This window comes from Crinia signifera, chromosome 4 (assembly GCF_055691185.1).
Source record: "Crinia signifera chromosome 4, ASM5569118v1, whole genome shotgun sequence".
NCBI lineage: Eukaryota > Metazoa > Chordata > Amphibia > Anura > Myobatrachidae > Crinia > Crinia signifera.
In genome coordinates this window covers 209,498,224-209,509,433 of record NC_139220.1, presented here as the reverse complement: position 1 = coordinate 209,509,433, position 11,210 = coordinate 209,498,224, and the positions used below count along the sequence as shown (strand labels likewise).

At 43.0% G+C, this 11,210-nt stretch overlaps 1 protein-coding gene across 1 annotated transcript in view; it reads left to right on the top strand.

The window, feature by feature from the left end:
• Positions 1–555: 555 nt before the first annotated feature.
• Positions 556–11,210, top strand: part of CSK (C-terminal Src kinase) — an 81,605-nt gene continuing 70,950 nt past the window's right edge. The window contains exon 1 of the mRNA XM_083183668.1: positions 556–1,076. The gene's annotated coding sequence lies outside the window, so the exon portion shown is untranslated. The remainder of the gene's footprint in view (positions 1,077–11,210) is intronic.

Below are 11,210 nucleotides of genomic sequence, written 5' to 3'. Positions count from 1 at the left end.
TCTTTTTTGCGGTGCCCCTAGGATACAGTATCTTATTGAGAAATTTAGGGAAAAAATATTAAATTGAGTAGATTGTGTTTATATGTCATTCTCATATCTCCCAACTTCTAAAACTACAACCTGTTTTCACCTTCTGTGTCACTGAATACGCACAGTGTCTATTCCCTCCAGACTGGGGGGACTCCTAACTGCCCCCCATGCATCCTTAGGTTTAATTATGTAGGGAGGGACATTTACTTCTGTTTGTCCACACAGGTCATGATTGGCAGCCACTAGGACCATTAATAATTTGCAAAGGTTTTGGACCACTGACCTGGGGCGTCCCTGGGTTAACCTTGGAACACGTTTGGGAATCACTGCACTAGGAATTAGCCTCAACCTTAGTACATCTGTGCCATACACCCATCATTTAGCTCAATGACGCCGATGGTTGATGCCACATCCTGTACAAAGTGTCGCCAAAGAATTGCGTGCGTCTGTGACCCCAGCCAACCAAACGTTTCCGACTGTGGCTGCCAGCCACAAGATGGCGGCGGAGAGAGTGGTCACGCCCTGCACTCGGGCTCTGACCGCGCATGCGCGCTGCGGTAGTGGGACCTGGCAGTTTCCTCTGTCAGGGCCGCGTCTGAGGGAACCCAGTGAGGGGAGGCCGACCCCGATTCTTCAAGCCCGTACCGGATTTCTATCCGAGCCGCTCCTAAGAGACCGAGCCTGGCGCCAGCACGTCCCCTGCATTCCATCTGCCACTGACAGCCACCTGGTCCCCAGCCTCCATTAACCCCTGCCTTTCTACATCCTCATATTCTGTGTAGTGCATCATTATTGCACCGTTATCCCCCAGCGGTCTGCCCCAGCCTGCTGCATATCCCCGACCCTTTCCTTATTGCACTGCCCCTATCTGCCTGCATGCTACAGGGGTCCCTGTAGTCGGCAGCCCAACAGACCTCTCTCACCCCACCTCTGCTGCTTGCACGCACCCTGTTTCCCCCTATACTCATTCCTGCTTGTCCACCCCCCATTACTCCCCGGCGCCTCGTCCTATCTACATGGAAGACCCCGGACATCCCAACCTCCAGGTGAGATTTTGTCTGTGTGTTCCTCTATCACTAATGCCCTCCATCTGCATTGGACGCACCAGGTGTATACCTGGACCTGCCTGTGTGTGTGTGTGACACACAAACACACACACCTTGGCACCAGAATCTCATTATTTTAGCAGGGGTTTTGTTTATTGTAATGAATTAGGTCTGTTTACGAAACCTAGTCCTATGAATTACTCAGAGCAGCTGATCTGTACATACATGTTCCTTGAAGCACAAAGAACTGGGGCTTGTTTTCGAGGTCTGAGGAGTCTAATGGGTATGTTTATGTTGGCATGCTAGTTTTGGTCTTTTGTATGCTAATAAAAAAGAGCATTCAGGTTTATTCACCTTAATGTTTTACATATCACGTGATTTAAAAATCTGTCAAAAATAATTTTTTCCATCCATGATTGGTCTGACACAGACTTTGTGCTCTTATGTTAACGTTCACAATTGTTATCTAAGTTTGTTAAATATCTAGTGCAGCCCATACACTTGTGAGATCACAAGTACAATCATGTGATTTAGATAAATCACAGCAACAAATGGCATGTATCGCATGCCAATCACGTGGCAATGCACGGGCACCTTGGTCGAATGTAGTGTAATCATATTTATTGCATTGCACGTGGTTTTTAAACACATGTGACTTATTGCAATGTGATATGCAATCTGTCAGTTTATATACCCCCAAGTAGCCCAGCCCTCATTACATCATCATGCTCTTCGTGGGGTGGGTCAGAGCAATGGTGTGTCTTCGAGGGGTGGGGGGAGGCAGAGCTTGGAGCTTGGAGCTGACAGCACTGCCTCCTCTATACTTTGAACGGGACCCCGTTCTCTTACCCCGGGTTACTGGTCTCTACAGGGTATGGCTCCCATACCAGCATTACACCCAGGTTGTTGGAAAAAAGGCTGGTGTGAATGGGGTATAAGTAGATAAGGGTTCATACACACTTATTAGTCCCATGGGTCAGGTGTGTTCAGGGTCAATGCTTTTTACAAATTGGAGTTTTGTGACAAGCTAATAGGATTATTGATCCAGCATGATAATGGTGCATCTTCTGTTTTGTTGATGCACACATGTACATACAGCACATTTCTGAAAGGTATGCTATGACTGTTTTGCAACGGCCCTATAAAACCTCAAATATATGGTACAACTATCAGGTTAGCAAATTTAAGACTGGAAAACTGATAGCCCAAACTAATGCTGCCCATACATATGTGAGATATCGCATACAATCCTTTGATTTCGACTGCATCTGGCCGAGAAATCTAATGATTGTATGCATTTTTAAGGGGACATTCGACGTGATGCGCGGGCACGCCGGTCGAATGTCGGGTCTCAAGATCTTATGTGCTGCACATAATATCTATCCAATCGCAGAAGCTATCGCATGTGGTGTTTAACCACATGCGATGCTCTAATGCGATCCACAGGTGGGGGGCGGAGGGAATGCTTTTTCATCGGCATGGGGAGAGGGACCGCTGGTGGCGTGGGAGGCGGCGGGCAGAGGGCGACGTTATGTAGCGCAAGAAGCGCTAGCGGGGGTCAGTCAATGGTGGGGGCAGAAGTTTTTAAAACACTGGACAGCCCTCTGAGTCAAAGGGCTGCCCAGTGTTTAAACAATTCTGCCGCCACCACTGACTGACCCCCACCGCAGCGCTAGCGCTTCTTGCGCTACATACACCACCCTCTGCCCGCCCTCTTCCAGCACCCGATGTGCCATCTCAAGATGGCATGTGTCATCGGGTGCTGCAAAGGGGACACTTTAGCACCACAAGATGCAATCGGGTTAGGTGGACATCGCACGCGATGTCGCCTCGAATCCGATCGCACATATGTATGGGCAGCATAAGTCGCAAAAAGATCTGTCTAGGTCTCTGACTGAGGAGGAATAGGACGCTATCTCGCACTCATGTTTTAAACTTTCTAAATGTCTTAACCATTCCAAAATGTTCTATAAGCTCTGTCATTGGGTGTACTTCACCCCTCAGTGGCAACACAGAATATGACCTTCAGTTTCTAAATTATGTTGGAGAGGCTGTGGCTGTATTGGCTCCATCCTCCATGTTTTTTGGGAATGTCCGTTGTTGCGTCCACTATGGGCTGAAGTATTTTCCCTCATAGGCGATGTCCTGGGGATAAGTGTGCCTGCTGACCCTATCATAGCGTTGTTCCATCACAATACACAACTTCTCCAGGGTGACAATATTATATTCTGGGACATATTCTGGTCTCTACTAAGGCTGCTATCGGACAGCTCTGGAAATCACCCTCTATACCTGACATACATCATATTGTGAATAAAGTCCATAAACATTTTCTCTTTGAGATGGCCAACTGCAAGTACTCCCCCTCTGCTTCATCAATCCATATCAAACGGCTCAAATGGAGTGAGTTCAGAGAAAGGCAGGGACTTAACCTCATATGCTGTGACCAGATAGACATGTCTGTATTGCTTTCCCCTACTCAAGATGGGTGCCGGACGTCACACCGGCAGTCGGGATTCCGACAGTCATTATTTCGACGTAAGAATACCGACTGCTCCCTCATGGCGGTCCAGACCCCCATAGAGGGAGTATAAAAATAGGTGGCGAACGCAGCGAGCCCGCAAGGGGCTTCATTGCACTTCCCCCCGCTATGCAGTCGGGATTCCGATGTCACGCTAATGACTGTCGGAATCCCGACTGTCGGTGTGTTATACCACACCCCTCAAGATAGTACTATGTGAGCGGTTTATTCTCTACCTGGTTTCTTGTTTTTGTTCTATGCTATATATTGATATATGTGTCATAAATCTGAGGCATACCCCTTGTCTTTGTGTGCCTGTTCCCTCATGTTTCTGTCTGGTTGAGTTCGTATTCTTTACCTTTCCCCCCATATTTTTTATTTTTCTTTCTCTCTAAAAAAATATAAGTTGATATAGTTCTCTGATTCTTTGGACATTGTTTCCGTATTTCATTGTTGCTGTATATTGTATCACTGTGAATTTACGATGTTATTGCTGTATACTTTGCTGCTTGACGTAATAAAAATGTATTTTGGAAAAAAAAAAACCCTGAGCATGCGGAACACCAATAAGTGTACTGGGTCCCCTTAAAAACTTTATCATTCCCAATCTGATTCCATGTGGATGTTCAAATATGAAAACTTTAAGAAAATGACAAAAAATCCCTGAAAACTAATAACGATCATAGGCATATTGACCTTTTGACAATGTCAATAATATGTTGTTGACCTGTTGACTTGGACATTGTCAGTCACCTGGGTGCCATGATTGGGAATGAGGCACAAACAATTTCAGGTGTAAAAGATTCCTGTTGATGATGATTTTGTTATCCGCACAGTTTATTAAATGTTTATAAATTTACAATCCTGAAAATAGATTTTTCTTGTTTTCCCATTAAGCCATCCTAATGTGTTATTTTTTTTTTTTAAATTTTAACAATTATTTATGTAGATTACAATCATTTATTTTTAAATGTTTTAAGTTTTTTCCAGGTCTAGCAATAGTAAACATAAGGGTTGGTGTTTTTTTTTTAATGCATTTAATTAGGACATTATATTTCCTGATAGTAATAGTCTACGGAAGACTCCCTAAGGGCTTGTATTCATGGATGGTTTGAACACTTGACATCAGTGCTTATGGTACTGACTCCAAACACTGAGTACAGCAATCTTACTTGTGTTGGATTTAAAATTTGTCCCAGACAGGAGTCCTCACAGCTTTTTCCTCCCTAGTGATGACAAGATCACTATTTTGTAGACTGCTACCTCTTCTTCTGTCTCCTGCTATAAGGAGCACAAAGGATCATCCTTCAAACATCTCTAGGTTGATGCGAGTATGTACAATAAAAAAAAGCTGAGAATGGAGTAGAATTTATGGTATTGAATATGGGTTTGTCAATTGCACATATTGTAGAATTCCAAGATGGGGGCCGATCTAATGGGAATGTAATCAATCAATTCATTAGAAATAAGGAATTCATGAATATTAGGCAGTTCCTCAATTATGTCACTGGTTCTTGGCAAGATGATAGGCTGTATACTGGCTGAGCGCAGAAAATCTCTGCTTCCAATGTGTGTTGCGGACACTCTCTTTAATACCCCTATCATACCACAAATTCCAGGGTTGCACCCGTTATTAGGATATGGGTCCATTCCAGAAGTGACCTGGCATTTGCAAGCTCTGCACAGGGGGTGGGGCAGAGTGACAGTGTGCCGTTGAGGGGCTGGGGAAGAGGAAGTGCTTGGACCTGACAGCACTACCTCCTCCGTACTTTAAACAAGACCCGGGTTGCTCAACCCAGGTTACCCGTTCACACTGCACCATACCCTGGGAAGATGCCCTGAGCAGCCCTGGTAGCTACCAGGGTTGAAACGTTATGGCATTGCTCCTGGGATTTTGGCCCGGGACCCATTCACAATAGCACTACATCCGACAGGGGGGATCCTGACTGACAGGGGCTTTTCTCCCTTGTGGGGGTCCACGACCCCCATAGAGGGAGAATAGAACCTGTGACAAGCCACCAAGCCCGCAGCCTGGCGAGTGCAGCGAGCCCGCAAGGGGCTTCTTTGTGTTCATCCCCCTGTCGGAGCACCGGTAGTTGGGATTCCGATGTCGGTATAGTTACTGTCGGGATCCCGATTGTCGGCAGTCATACCATACGCAATTAGTCCCATGGGTCAGATGTGTTCAGGATCAATGCTTTTTAATAATTTGAGTCTTGTGACAAGCTAATTATTGACCCACCATGATAAGGGTCTACAGAAGGGGTGGGGAACCTCAGGCCCGGGGGCCATATGCAGCCCCCTTAGCCGGTCTGAGTGGCCCGGGAGGGAAGTACAGGGGAATTCTCGTGAGAGGTCGGTAGTTCTTGCAAGATTCCTCTAATATCACTTTCAGACAGAAAAATCCCAAAAACCCAGGTATTTCCCGGGTACAAAAACCCGGGTAGAACTAGGCAGCAAGGTGCTGACCCCCTTTCACACAGGAGCAAAAACCTGGGCATTTCCCGTGTCGACCCCTTTCACAAAGAAGACGGATTTTTCCTGCAAAACTCTGTGTGTCATAAGAAAAGGACAGTTTTAAAGGCACACAGAGATGAGATCATGAAAAGTGGGAGGTGTCTGCTCACTGCATTGCATTAAACATGGATGACAAGTTGCAGAACCTGGAGGTCATGAGTGCTTTGTGTGTTTTGCTGCTTACAGCAAATCAGAGCATTATGCAGATGCTTACACTGTGCTACCTGGCAAAGTGTTATGCCAGGAGGAGGAAGGCACAATTTTTGGTGGAGAGGGCTTCCACTCGACGCAGGTATTTGCACCGGAGGAGAGCCCTGATTTTGTCCAGTGTTACCTCTATCCTGAAGTCTACAAGTGCCTCAAACCGATCTTTGTGGGCCAGAGAGCGCCGTGCTGCAGCATGATTTTTCAATAGTCGGGAGAAAAACACGGGTCGGACCCTTTCACACAGCCGCAAACACATGTCTGACACGGGAAAAACCCAATACCTGGGTCGAAGTCCCGGAACTTTAGACCCGTGTTGACCCTTTCAGACAGAAGAAAAACCCGGGTCGACACGGCAAGAGCCGGGAAATTCCCGGGTCTTTTTTTCTGTCTGAAAGGGGTATTAATCAACAGCAGCCGGAGACTGTCAGTCCTATTCAGCAGCAGCCACCGGAGCATGGGATGGCTGCAGCAGGACAATTTGTACAATAAATTTTTGTACTGCAAGACAATGTTCTTGCTTCATTTATTTACATAAATTCATTGTAAACTATTGTATTGCATTATTATTTTCAGACTTCATAGATTAACTTATTTCCATTGTACTACACAGTGATTACATATTGCACTTCAGTATAGAAGCAACTGTATTAGAATTCCCATGCTCTACAATATAAGCTAAAACTTACAAGTAGTCATGGTTACCTGTCATTACTATTAATATTAGCTTATCCCCAGTGTAACCGTACCTACACAGATTCAGTAAGTCAGGAATTTAAACCATTTCAAATGGACAGTATTGCATGCTTATTTTATAGTGGGAGTTCACTTTGTGAAGGCGTGCTGTGCAAGTGATGTGTCTATACATGAATGTAATGTTTATAAGGGGGGATCATGTTACTGTGTCAGTGTCCATATCATAGACACACCCTGGATTGTACTGTAATACCATGTGCATACCACTAGCAGTTGTGATATGCTTCTTTACAACAGTGTTTGAGAATATCATTCTATTTGTGACTTGGTACCTTGTACACACGTTGTGTTGCAATATGCCTTGTAGAAATATCCAGCTCTATAACATACAGCAATGGCATGTGTTTACCTACCGGGCCACTTCTGTAACAGCATTACTTTTATGTCTCCGGATGACTACTGTAAAATAATCTATCTAGCAGGAGAAATGTGGAATATCTGTGGCTGTCAGTGTGTGCATTCCCTGGGGATGTGTGTGTGTGTCACTCACTAACAGGGCAGTTTTTGAAATTCCAGCTGTCCAGCCTGGTGGTGGCTAGAAGGATGGACTGTCCTCATTGTTGAGTTATTTTTGCTCCAGACCTACTTTTAGTAGATCTTTTTATAATCAGACCTAATATGGCCTGCATCATTACATGAGGATTTTTTCCTCTAGCACAGGCATTCCCAACCACGGTCCTCAAGGCACACCAACAGTGCAGGTTTTAGTGATATCCAGGCTTCAGCACAGATGGTTTAATCAGAATCCCTCAGATACTAATTTTTATTTTTATTTTGAGAAACATATTTATTTTTTTTTCACATTAATTACAAATGAGGAAAGAGTACAATTAATTGACAATTACAAATAAGCAATATTCCTATATAACAAATATATTTAAGTTTAATTTCAGAAACAGAAAGAAATATTAACTATCATTTCTGGATTACATCAAACTCAGATACTAATTAAGTCACCTGTGCTCAAGCCTGGATATCTAGAAAACTTGCACTGTTGGTGTGCCTTGAGGACCATGGTTGGGAATGCCTGCTCTAGTGTGTATTCTAATCAGTGCATTGCTAGGTAGGGGAAGGCCGATACTCGAAGGGGTTCAAGCTGAAATACACTAGTCAGTGTTAACGGGGCTCTGATTTAGAATAGTGCCGGGAGCTCTTTCCCAGTGCTATTCACAAATTGTCCCCAAAGTATCTTGTGCCCTCTCCATGGTATATTCTCCTCTTTTCAGGGTTTGGAGGGGATCTCTTTCTCTGATATCGCTGCATTATGCCTAGGAGAAAGCACACCGTAAACTAAATAAAATGCTGTCTTCTGAGCGAGCAGATTTTCATCCTGTATGATGAGCCCACACACAAAACAGTTGGCAGTGAATTTGGTCACACTAGTTTTACAGGAATTGATTGAATATCCAGAGTGGATTGCTGTAGACTAAGATTATAAATAGCCAACCTGTAAATAGATAAGTACCCTAAGGTGATAGCCGTAGCAAATCTTTGACTGTTCTCTCATTAAAATTGTAAACAAAAGCTTTGGCCATTTATTTTTCTGTCTTAAGTTCTATGTCCTCTATATACTATTTATATAGCTCTTTTCTCCAAATTGTACTGAATGTGTATATGTGTGTGGCTTTTTATTGTTCAAGCTGGGTAGTGGTACTGTTAGCACCTTACCCACTAGAACATGAGAAATTGCTTGGCATCCTATTACCTGGCATTAAAATAATTTGGTTTACTAGCAATAGGGCCAGTTCACAGAATGCAAACCCTTTTTGCAAGCTATTTGCATTCATGCCGTTTGACTTTATTTAGTTGCTTAGGATTTTTTTATTATTATTATTATTATTATTATTAAACACAGTATCAACTCACCTCAGTGGGTACAACATATTGTGACCGTGCTCTCTTGTGGTTAGCGCAGGGTTGCCGACCCTCCCGGAATTTGTGGGAGTCTCCCGAAAATCGGGTCCTTCCTCCCGGCCCCCGGAAGGGTGGGCGACCCTCCCGGAATCAGGGGGACCCCCACTGAGCCCCCCGATCGCGGCATTTATATGGGAGGAGGGCGGAGCTAAAAGGCACAATCGTGTCATTTTAGCCCCGCCCCCTCCATGGATATCAGTTATTTCGGAGATTTGCCGTAATGGGGGTGGGGCTTAATGACATCACAGTTAAGCCACGCCCCCAAAACTCGTAATGCAAGATTCCTCTCCGGGCTTCTCCCGGAGAGGATTTTTTTGAAAGTCGGCAACCCTGCGTTAGCAAAAATTTACATTTGCACATTTTCATATGAGCTTAGCTAAAGAAAACACTAGTGCAGGTGTAAATGGGCCATTCCATTGTCAAGTTTTGGGCACTTATACAGATTTTAACATATCAATTTTTATTGGAACTTAACATGAGAGGTTTTTTTATATATATTGCATCAATATATTTAAAAAATATATTGATGCAATATCATAGTGCCCTACTAAGCTTTTATGTAGGTATCTGTAATCCCCAGCAGAAGATCGCACAATTTATGTGTCATATACGGACAAAGTTATGTCCACATTGTTTTGTAAAGAAAGCTTCTACTTGATGATTCCCCGAAACTCTAAACTAAAAGCCTGCTTTGTTTTGATGAAAACCAATGAGGAAGAACAACAATGCAACTTGTCACCCTATATTGAAAGTTCAAAAGAGCTACAGGTTTTTTTGTACAGTGTCGCATATGGGACATTTTACTCATTTCATGGAATTGCACAAATGCAGTTACTACATACACATACAAAATTCATATTGAATATATTTACTAATGCATTGTGTTTTTTTGAATTAATGCAATCTCATACTAAAAGCACACTTTATTGGTGAAAATACAATACTTATACTATTTATTTATTATCGGTTTCTTATATAGCACACACATATTCCATAGCGCTTTACAGAGAATATTTGAACACTCACATCAGTCCCTGCCCAGTGGAGCTTACAATCTATATTCCCTACCATATGTACACACACACAGACATTCTAGGGTTCATTTTGTTGGGAGCCAATTAGCCTACTAGTATATTTTTGGATTGTGGGAGGAAACCGAAGTACCCGGAGGAAACCCACGCAAGCACGGGGAGAATATACAAACTCTGCACAGTTAGGGCCATGGTGGGGATTGAACCCATGACCTCAGCACTGTGAGGCAGTAATGCTAACCATTACACCATCCGTACTGCCCAATAGATCTTTATGCACATATACTGTATGTTTACTTTATGGATGCCAAGATGGTTGGCAATTGAAAGCCAAGCAAACAATTCTGTTATTTTCAGTTCAATTTGTCTGCTTGGCTCGCTGTTCCTTTTAATGTAATTCAACATTTGCGTATATCAAATTACAATCCATTTCACATCCCAAATATTTGCAAATAAGTATTTCTCTGTATAGAATCATTTATGGCAAATATATATAATCTCTGGTATATGGTTTCTTTAATGAGGGAAGGGCATGTGATTTCACTTAACTTTGCTTTGGGATGACAGGGACATTACTGAAGCTGGATTGTTCATGGGGATGCGAATTATATTTATTTATTGATGACCGTAAACCATATGCAGTAGGCTACTACATTTTTAGATGTGAATGCTGCTGCCTGACCATGTACCAGATAAGTCTACTTGAAACACTTTGAAAAGCTAATGACCATGTTCTACCCCTGCCCATTTTCACTTGCTACACACTTTAGTTTTGCTGGGAAATAAATGAATAAGCAATTGTTAAGGATGGAATAGTTTGTAAGAGGAAGTAAAAATAAAATGCCTTGCTTTGTGAACTTGGCAGAACCTGTGCTACAAACAGGAACACACTAATGAGATTAGCAGGCTTAATATTACACATTTCCACCATCTTGTGTATTTATATATTTATTTATAACATGTTTTGCCTAGGAAAAAATATCTGTTACCTCTTAAATAAGGCCTTGCATATATAGCAAATAGAGAAAGTAATGATACGATCCCATCGGTAATTGACTATTATTTAAGGGTAATTGTTTTGAATGAGACTATAGTTTGGTCTGAAGCCCCTTATACACTATGCAATAAAGGCAGAAAATATGCACAATAACAATATCATTAACAATATTATTGTACATTTCATTCAGTGCA